Raw genomic sequence first — 10,820 nt, forward strand, 5'->3', positions numbered from 1 at the left:
GATCTTTTCCAACTATTAAACCACTGTCCAATAGCACAGAGTGAAATGTGCTCCTGTTACATTTTCCTGAAACTGAAGTCGGTTAAACACAGCAGCCCATGTTGAGCAATGTACATTGAGTTTGGCTGCTGGGTAGTGATGCAGCAATGATGTCATTAGCACAGTGACCTAAGACGCCCCAATGCTCAGGCCCAAGAATCCAGGCCCAAGTGTCACTCCGTGCTGAGATTCTACCTCTTCCCGGTGTTGGGAAGAATGGATATGGCTATGTTACCAGAGAACGCTCCATTCAGTTGGAACCTGCTGTATCACCTATCCCTTGTGGAACAGTTTATGCAGAAAAACCTGTTGACCACAAGTCCATCAGGCAGTGGGCTGCACATATTGTAATGTGGTCCTGCGGGAAAAGGAGATAGTGAATGCTGTCGGGTGGTTTCCTGAGCTGACTGTCAAAGTAATTTGGAAGAATGCCTCATCACCAAAACTTTCAAATTAGCATTAGGATGTAGCTTGGCTGATAGTGACAAAGGCCCTCCCCATCATGTGCATGACGGGTGTGGACACCTGCCTCATCAGCTTGGATCAGGAGAAGGCCTTTGACAGAATATCGCACACCTACATGGGGGATGTGCTCTCCAAAATGGGGTTTGGGGAGGGAATTCGAAATTGGATCCAACTGCTCTACACTAACATCAGTAGCGCAGTATCAATCAATGGGTGGGAAACAGATAGCTTTCCGATTAAATCTGGAGTCAGGCAGGGCTGTCCTCTCTCGCCTGTCCTTTTCGTGTGTTGCATAGAACCCTTTGCCGAGTCCATCAGGAAGGATCCGGGCATAAGAGGAGTGACGATCCCAGGCAGTGGAGGCACTCAGGTAAAAGCCTCCCTGTACATGGACGACGTCGCCGTCTTCTGCTCGGATCCGCTGTCGGTGCGCAGACTGATGCACATCTGCGACCAGTTCGAACTGGCCTCGGGAGCCAAGGTAAATCGTGGGAAGAGCGAGGCCATGTTCTTTGGGAACTGGGCTGACCGATCCTTTGTCCCCTTCACTGTCAGGGCTGACGGCCTGAAGGTGCTGGGGATATGGTTCGGAGGGACCGGGGCATGCGTTAGAAACTGGAAGGAGCGAGTGGCTATGGTGAAAAGGAAACTGGGCATGTGGGAGCGACGCTCCCTCTCCATTGCGGGTAAGAACCTGGTCATCAGGTGCGAGGTACTCTCGCTGTTGCTGTACGTGGCGCAGGTCTGGCCCATTCCAGACTCCTGCGCGACGGCGATCACTCGAGCCATCTTCCGCTTTATCTGGAGGTCGAAAATGGATCGTGTCCGCAGGGACGCGATGTACAAGCCTCTAGATAAAGGGGGAAAAAACGTGCCCAACATCGCCCTCATACTGATGGCCACCTTTGTGTGCGGCTGCATCAAGCGGTGCGTAGACCCTCAGTACGCAAACACCAAGTGTCACTACGTGCTGAGGTTCTACCTGTCCCCGGTGTTGCGAAGGATGGGTCTGGCCACGCTGCCGCGGAACGCTCCAAGTAGTTGGACCGTGCCGTACCACCTGTCCCTGGTGGAAAAATTTATGCAGAAAAACACCTTTGACCACAAGTCCATCAGGCAGTGGTCAGCACGTAACGTCCTAGAGGCCCTGAGGGATAAGGAGAGGGTGGACCCTGTGGGATGGTTCCCCGAGCAGACTGTCAAAGTCATTTGGCAGAATGCCTCATCGCCAGAACTTTCCAACAAGCACCAAGACGTAGCTTGGCTGGTGGTGAGAAAGGCCCTCCCCGTCAGATCCTTCCTACACGTCAGGAAGCTCACCCCCTCTGCACGTTGCCCTCGAGGTGGCTGTGGTGGGGAAGAGACCGTTGTCCACCTCCTTGTGGATTGTGCCTTTGCAAAGAAAGTCTGGAGAGAGATGCAGTGGTTGCTGTCGAGGTTCATCCCGAGCAGTTCTGTGACACAGGACTCTGTGCTCTACGGGCTGTTCCCAGGGACACACACCGAGACAAACATCGACTGCAGCTGGAGGATCATCAACTCGGTGAAAGACGCGCTTTGGTCTGCCCGAAACCTGTTGGTCTTCCAGCACAAAGAGTTGTGCCCGACCGATTGTTGCGGACTGGCACAATCCAAAGTCCAGGACTACGTGCTGAGGGACGCACTAAAGCTTGGGGCAGCTGCCGCAAAGGCGCAATGGGGAAGCGTCGCTGTCTAAGACCTTTCTGCCACAGCGCACCGAGAGACTGGGAACTGTTTAGAGCCCCTCGGGCTGTACAGATCAAAATGAAAGGCTGTAAATGATTGTAATATTGTTTGTACTGATGCACCTGGTGATACATTTTGTAAAAGTTTAACCTGGATTGTACCCTTGTAATGTTGTTTTTGAAATGGTTTTGAATGTGATTGAAGATTTTTTATGAATAAAGTATATTTTTACAAAAAAAAAGAAAAAAAAAAAAATCTGTTCTTATCAGTTTAATATCTGATACGTCCCTTATCTGGGGACCATATATTAAATTGATTTTTGGAGCAGGGAGATGGAATAGGGGCTTGCTCCGTCCACTCCACGCATCGACCCGGTATTGCAGTATCTCTGGGAATGCTGCACCACCCCTTTCCAGGGGATTTTCAATGCTAAAAATAGTTTTCTTACAAACATCTGCTTTCTTTACTTTTCAACATGCACATCTTTCAAAACACAACTTTCTTTCTTTCTCATCGCTTCTCGGCCTTTTGGCTAAGATCAAGTGTTGCAGGGGCGACACCATGGTCCTGCCAAGGCAAGGTCGGGATGGAAGGGCGATAACCAATCGCAATCCAAATCTATACCGTGGGTTCCCTATCACCGTCCGAGTCACGGTGAACCACAGCGAAGGAGGATCACCTATGGATCGGGGCTTCTTCACCAGGAGGATCCTGTTGAAGGCGTGCGGCTTCCAAGCTACGGAGATCTTCACCCTGCACGACTCCCGCAAAGGCGGTTATTTTGACGTGACGTTCAAGCGGGTGGCAGACTGCGTCCGGCTCCTGAGGGCGTTCGAGGAGAAGAGAGACCTGCCGGAGATGAAGATCCTGACGGCGGAGCCGCACTTTTCTCTGCCGTTGCAACGGGAACGTGAGGTGATGGTGCATGTGTACAACCCCTTCGTCCCTGTCGCCGACGTGGTCACCTTCCTCACCAGGTACTTCGATAAGGTGGGGAGCGGCACCGAGATTCGAGACGACTTGGGGATCTGGACAGGCAAACGCCTGTTTAAGGTCACGCTAAAGACCGATGGTAAGGGAGCCATTTTCCACCCTCCCTCCAGTTTCGCCATCGGGGGAAACCGGGGCTACCTGGTCTACGCTGGGCAACCCAAGCATTGTCGCTCATGCGGCAAGGCTGGTCATGTGGCGGCCAACTGCAGCGCCTCCCTCTGCAAGATCTGCAAACAGGAAGGGCACCAGACAAAAGACTGCAAACAGGCCAAGTGCTGCAACCTGTGTGGCGAGGCAAGTCACCTCTACAGGACCTGCCCCAAACGCTGCCGTACTTACGCACAGGCAGCCAAAGCCGACCAGGGGGAAGCAGAAGGAATGTTTCGTGTCACTCCAACCACCAAGGCCCCCAGGGAGCTCAACGGGACAAAGGAGGACACAGAGAGAGACAAGGTGGAGAAAGAGATTGAGGCAACAGAGAGCCAATCAACAGCACTACCCCCTGAACCTCCCAGTCCTCAGGACAGCGAATTAATGGAGGAGGAGGCAGCAGTGGAAAAGCAGCAGGGGGAGTGGCGGACGGTGAAGAACAAGAAAAGTAAGAGGGAGCGAAGAAGAAGCAAAGGCGTTTCCCAGAGAAGCGGCAAGAGGCGTCTCCCATCCGACACGGACGACAAGGGCAGCAGCTCTTCGGATGATGAAGTGCCAGGGCGGCACCGACAGAAGAGGCGGCAAAGCTCCAGGGCGTTGGAGGACGAGACACCCGAGCTCCAGAAAATTGGAGACAACAAGGAGACCAGCGCACCCCAACTTTGCCTGCAACCTGAGGAGGCCAGTGCACCACAGCCCCTGGAATCTGGGAGCAGTGAGGCAATCATCGCACCCCAGCTCCAGGAAGCCGGGAACAGCAACACCCCAGAGGGGGTGAGTTTTGGAGAAGCTTCTCCAGCAAAGGTCATCTCAAAATCCGCTCTCTACGTGAACCTCCAGATGCCACCGGAGCAGAACACGGCCAAGGAGATCTACCTCAGCCCATCCAAAGTGAAGGAATTTGAGCTCACTACGGGTATGAAGGAGCAGACTAAAGGTCTGGGACTCTCAGAGACAGTGGGTTTGGTAGGAGAATAAATGCTTTAAAATGGGTTTAAAGATTGTATCCATAAATGTGCGTAGCATTAAATCTACTACGCGATGTGTTGCGACCTTGGACTACCTAGCCAAGGTCAAAGCTGACCTGTTGTTTCTGCAGGAGTGTGCGATACCGCACCTCAGCTCCTACAGGCAATGGTCACGATGGTGGTCCCACGGGCCATCGATCTGGTCGGGCGGAAACGACTCTCGTTCCTCCGGCCTGGGTATTCTGCTGCGGGGAGGCAACTTCACCGTCTCCGAGGTCAAGGAGGTGGTGGGCGGGCGACTCCTCGTAGCAGACGTAATGTACAAGAACGCTCCACTCCGGTTAATTAACGTGTATGGCCCGGCACAAGGGGCTGAGCGGCTGGAGGTTTTTCAGCAGCTCCCACTGCTGCTGGCGACCTCCAGGCCGGTCATACTGGGCGGGGAGTTCAACTGCATCATCGATGCGGCTGGACGATCCGGCAGGGCCGGCAGCAGATTGGACGCTACGTCCAGATCCCTGATGGAAACAGTTAAGGATGCCAAGCTGCACGACGTCTTCAGCAACCCTGCAGACGGAGCGCAGCGTAGATACACCTGGTCGCGGCCAGACGGGTCCATTCGTTCCAGGATAGACTTCCTGTTTGTGTCCCGTGCATTCACAGTCAGATCCACCGAGGTCAAGCCGGTGTTCTTCTCTGACCACTGCCTCCTACTGGCGGACTGCCACTTGGAGAAGGACCTGAGGGTGGGCAGGGGGGCATGGAAGCTAAATGTGCAACTGCTGACCCCAGAGAACATTGAGGAGCTCAAGAGGGATTACAAAGGTTGGAGAACCGTGAAACCCCTCTTTGAGTCCCTGACAGACTGGTGGGAAGTGATCAAGGGAAGCATCAAGAGGTTTTTCATCCGTAAAGGCACCCAGAAAGCTAGAAAGGAACAGAGGGAAATGTCCCGACTCCAGAAAAAGATGCAGAATCTGCTCCGGCTGCAGTCGATGGGGGTCGATGTCAAGGAGGAGCTCCAAGAGGTGAAGGGCCAGCAAGCCTCGCACTTTGCCTCGGAGGCCTCCAAGATCATCTTCCGTTCCAGAGTCCGCTCCGTGGAGCAGGATGAGACGTGCTCACGTTTCTTCTTCCAAAAGGTACACAGAGAGCGCTCTGTGATCAGCAGCCTGAAGGAAGAAGACGGCTCAGTAAAGTCATCACGGTCCGACATTCTGAGGATCAGCAAATCCTTTTATGCCGGACCGTATGACGTGAAGCCCACGGACAGCACGGCCTCCCAGTCCTTCCTGTCCTCTATCACGGAGGTCTTAGACCACAGTACGCGGGAGAGCCTGGACAAACCGCTAACTCCTGAGGAACTGACTAAGGCCCTCGAGTCCTTCGAGAAGAGTAAAACCCCCGGAAGCGACGGCTTGCCGGCGGAGTTGTATTCGGCTCTGTGGGACTTGATCGGCCCAGACCTGCTAGAAGTGTACGAGAGTATGCTCCTGGCCGGCAGCATGTCAGAATCCATGAGGAAAGGCATCATCACCCTCATCTACAAGCACAAGGGGGAAAGGGAGGAAATTAGAAATTGGCGACCCATTTCACTGTTGAATGTGGACTATAAGATTCTGTCCAAGGTCATCGCCAACCGGGTCAAATCCGCTCTGGAATTGGTGATTCACCCTGACCAGAGCTGCTCTGTGCCAGGCAGGAAGATCTCTGACAGCCTGGCGCTGCTCAGGGATACGATTGCCTATGTACAGGACAGGGGTGTGGATACCTGCCTCATCAGCTTGGATCAGGAGAAGGCCTTTGACAGAATATCGCACACCTACATGGGGGATGTGCTCTCCAAAATGGGGTTTGGGGAGGGAATTCGAAATTGGATCCAACTGCTCTACACTAACATCAGTAGCGCAGTCTCAATCAATGGGTGGGAAACAGATAGCTTTCCGATTAAATCTGGAGTCAGGCAGGGCTGACCTCTCTCGCCTGTCCTTTACTGTGTTGCATAGAACCCTTTGCCGAGTCCATCAGGAAGGATCCGGGCATAAGAGGAGTGACGATCCCAGGCAGTGGAGGCACTCAGGTAAAAGCCTCCCTGTACATGGACGACGTCGCCGTCTTCTGCTCGGATCCGCTGTCGGTGCGCAGACTGATGCACGTCTGCGACCAGTTCGAACTGGCCTCAGGAGCCAAGGTAAATCGTGGGAAGAGCGAGGCCATGTTCTTTGGGAACTGGGCTGACCGATCCTTTGTCCCCTTCACTGTCAGGGCTGACGGCCTGAAGGTGCTGGGGATATGGTTCGGAGGGACCGGGGCATGCGTTAGAAACTGGAAGGAGCGAGTGGCTATGGTGAAAAGGAAACTGGGCATGTGGGAGCGACGCTCCCTCTCCATTGCGGGTAAGAACCTGGTCATCAGGTGTGAGGTACTCTCGCTGTTGCTGTACGTGGCGCAGGTCTGGCCCATTCCAGACTCCTGCGCGACGGCGATCACTCGAGCCATCTTCCGCTTTATCTGGAGGACGAAAATGGATCGTGTCCGCAGGGACGCGATGTACAAGCCTCTAGATAAAGGGGGAAAAAACGTGCCCAACATCGCCCTCATACTGATGGCCACCTTTGTGTGCGGCTGCATCAAGCGGTGCGTAGACCCTCAGTACGCAAACACCAAGTGTCACTACGTGCTGAGGTTCTACCTGTCCCCGGTGTTGCGAAGGATGGGTCTGGCCACGCTGCCGCGGAACGCTCCAAGTAGTTGGACCGTGCCGTACCACCTGTCCCTGGTGGATAAATTTATGCAGAAAAACACCTTTGACCACAAGTCCATCAGGCAGTGGTCAGCACGTAACGTCCTAGAGGCCCTGAGGGAAAAGGAGAGGGTGGACCCTGTGGGATGGTTCCCCGAGCAGACTGTCAAAGTCATTTGGCAGAATGCCTCATCGCCAGAACTTTCCAACAAGCACCAAGACGTAGCTTGGCTGGTGGTGAGAAAGGCCCTCCCCGTCAGAACCTTCCTACACGCCAGGAAGCTCACCCCCTCTGCACGTTGCCCTCGAGGTGGCTGTGGTGGGGAAGAGACCGTTGTCCACCTCCTTGTGGATTGTGCCTTTGCAAAGAAAGTCTGGAGAGAGATGCAGTGGTTGCTGTCGAGGTTCATCCCGAGCAGTTCTGTGACACAGGACTCTGTGCTCTACGGGCTGTTCCCAGGGACACACACCGAGACAAACATCGACTGCAGCTGGAGGATCATCAACTCGGTGAAAGAGGCGCTTTGGTCTGCCCGATACTTGTTGGTCTTCCAGCACAAAGAGTTGTCCCCGACCGATTGTTGCGGACTGGCACAATCCAAAGTCCAGGACTACGTGCTGAGGGACGCACTAAAGCTTGGGGCAGCTGCCGCAAAGGCGCAATGGGGAAGGGTCGCTGTCTAAGACCTTTCTGCCACAGCGCACCGAGAGACTGGGAACTGTTTAGAGCCCCTCGGGCTGTACAGATCAAAATGAAAGGCTGTAAATGATTGTAATATTGTTTGTACTGATGCACCTGGTGATACATTTTGTAAAAGTTTAACCTGGATTGTACCCTTGTAATGTTGTTTTTGAAATGGTTTGGAATGTGATTGAAGATTTTTTATGAATAAAGTATATTTTTACAAAAAAAAAAAAAAAAAATCTGTTCTTATCAGTTTAATATCTGATACGTCCCTTATCTGGGGACCATATATTAAATTGATTTTTGGAGCAGGGAGATGGAATAGGGGCTTGCTCCGTCCACTCCACGCATCGACCCGGTATTGCAGTATCTCTGGGAATGGTGCACCACCCCTTTCCAGGGGATTTTCAATGCTAAAAATAGTTTTCTTACAAACATCTGCTTTCTTTACTTTTCAACATGCACATCTTTCAAAACACAACTTTCTTTCTTTCTCACTCACCCGCACCATCTACACACAAAAAACACGCACGCTCACCCAACGCTCACAGACACCACTCTCATCTCACAAACACTCTACCTCACTCATACAAAAACATCTTTCACTTGCAAATACACCTCTCAAACACTCTCTCAGCTGCACCTTTCGCCTCACAACATTTTCAACCAGCTCTCTGCTGCCGCTCCCGCCCGCTGCTGCTGCTGCTGCTGATACAGCAACAGTCAAAACTCACACCTCAAAGCTCACACACTTTACACAGCTACTCGGAAACGTCTACATCCACGTTCACACAATCCTTACACTGCACAAGGAGCCCATTCCGCCCGTCGTGACTGCACCAGCTCTCCCAATGAACATTTCACTTCGTGCCATTCTCCTGCCTTCTCCACGTAACCCAGCACATGCTTTCTTTTCAAATAATCATCTCATTCCCTCTTCAATTGAACCTGCCTCCGCCACGCTATCAGGCGGTGCATTCCAGACCCTGACCACTCGCTGCTCCTATCACTTTTGCTTCTTCTGCTAGTTACTTTAAACCTGTGCCCGCTCCTTCTCGATCCTTTCATCGGTGCAAGCAGTTTCTCCCTATCTACTCTCTCCAGATACCTCATGATTTTCAATACCTCTATCAAGTCTCCTCTCAGACTTCTTTTCCCCAAGGAATACAGTCCCAACTTCTCCAATCTTACTTCATAACTCAACTTCCTCGCCCCTGGAACCAAACTCGTAAACCTCTTCTGCACTCTCTCCAATGCCTTCACTACCCTCCTAAAATGCAAGTCAAAATGCAATCCATCAGAGTCAGCATGGCTTTATGAAGACTAAATCGTGTTTGACTAAATCGCTAGAGTTCTTTGAAGATGTGACAAGCAAAGTGGATAATGGCGATCCTGTAGATGTAGTATGTCTGGACTTCCAGAAGGCATTTGATAAGGTGCCGCACAAAAGATTAATACACAAGATAAGATCACACGCAGCTAAGGGTAATATATTTGCTTGGATAGAGCTTTGGCTAACCAACAGAAAGCAGAGAGTCAGGATAAATGGGTCTTTTGTGGATGGCAAGCTGTAACTAGTGGGGTGCCACAGGGTTCGGTCCTTGGGCCCCAACTATTTACTTGGATTCAGGAGTAGAAGGTACCATAGCTAAATTTGCAGATGACACCAAAATAGGTGGGAAAGTAAGTTGCAGTGAAGAAATAAGAAATTTACAAATGGATATGGACAGGTTAGGTGAATGGGCCAAAATTTGGCAGATGGAGTTTAACGTGGATAAGTGAGGTTATCCAGTTCAGCTCCTACAGGCAATGGTCACGGTGGTGGTCCCACGGGCCATCGATCTGGTCGGGCGGAAACGACTCTCGTTCCTCCGGCCTGGGTATTCTGCTGCGGGGAGGCAACTTCACCGTCTCCGAGGTCAAGGAGGTGGTGGGCGGGCGACTCCTCGTAGCAGACGTAATGTACAAGAACGCTCCACTCCGGTTAATTAACGTGTATGGCCCGTCACAAGGAGCTGAGCGGCTGGAGGTTTTTCAGCAGCTCCCACTGCTGCTGGCGACCTCCAGGCTGGTCATTCTGGGCGGTGACTTCAACTGCATCATCGATGTGGCTGGATGATCCGGCAGGGCCGGAAGCAGATTGGACGCTACGTCCAGATCCCTGATGGAAACAGTTAAGGATGCCAAACTGCACGACGTCTTCAGCAACCCTGCAGACGGAACGCAGCGTAGATACACCTGGTCGCGGCCAGACGGGTCCATTCGTTCCAGGATAGACTTCCTCTTTGTGTCCCGTGCATTCACAGTCAGATCCACCGAGGTCAAGCCGGTGTTCTTCTCTGACCACTGCCTCCTACTGGCGGACTGCCACTTGGAGAAGGACCTGAGGGTGGGCAGGGGGGCATGGAAGCTATTCGTGCAACTGCTGACCCCAGAGAACATTGAGGAGCTCAAGAGGGCTTATGAAGGTTGGAAAACCATGAAACCCCTCTTTGAGTCCCTGACACACTGGTGGGAAGCGATCAAGGGAAACACCAAGAGGCTTTTCATCCTCAAAAGCATCCAGAAAGCTAGAAAGGAAGAGAGGGAAATGTCCCGACTCCAGAAAAACATGCAGAATCTGCTCCGGCTGCAGTCGGTGGGGGTCGATGTCAAGGAAGATCTCCAAGAGGTGAAGAGCCAGCAAGCCTAGCCCTTTGCCTCCAAGAACATCTTCCGTTCCAGAGTCCGCTCCGTGGAGCAGGATGAGACGTGCTCACGTTTCTTCTTCCAAAAGGTACAGAGAGAGAGCTCTGTGATCAGCAGCCTGAATGAAGAAGACGGATCAGTAAAGTCAGCGCAGTCCGACATTTTGAGGATCAGCAAATCCTTTTATGCCGGATTTTATGACGTGAAGCCGACGGACAGCACGGCCTCCCAGTCCTCCTTGTCCTCTATCACGGAGGTCTTAGGCGACAGTACACGGGAGAGGCTGGACAAACCGCGAACTCCTGACGAACTGACTTAGGCCCTTGAGTCCTTCGAGAAGAGTAAATCTCCCCAGAAGCGACGGCTTGCCGGCGGAGTTGTA

General features: G+C 52.5%; 1 non-coding gene and 1 pseudogene across 1 annotated transcript; both read left to right on the forward strand.

The window, feature by feature from the left end:
* Window positions 1-2,433: 2,433 nt before the first annotated feature.
* Window positions 2,434-2,619, forward strand: LOC144674214 (U2 spliceosomal RNA). Its single transcript, XR_013574487.1, has one exon. It is a non-coding gene; the product is annotated as a U2 spliceosomal RNA (small nuclear RNA).
* A 5,342-nt stretch (window positions 2,620-7,961) lies between these two features.
* On the forward strand, window positions 7,962-8,142 carry LOC144674205 (U2 spliceosomal RNA; annotated as a pseudogene).
* The last annotated feature ends 2,678 nt before the right edge of the window (window positions 8,143-10,820 follow it).

This window comes from Cetorhinus maximus, unplaced genomic scaffold (assembly GCF_964194155.1).
Source record: "Cetorhinus maximus unplaced genomic scaffold, sCetMax3.hap1.1 HAP1_SCAFFOLD_591, whole genome shotgun sequence".
In the NCBI taxonomy this organism is placed as follows: Eukaryota; Metazoa; Chordata; class Chondrichthyes; order Lamniformes; family Cetorhinidae; genus Cetorhinus; species Cetorhinus maximus.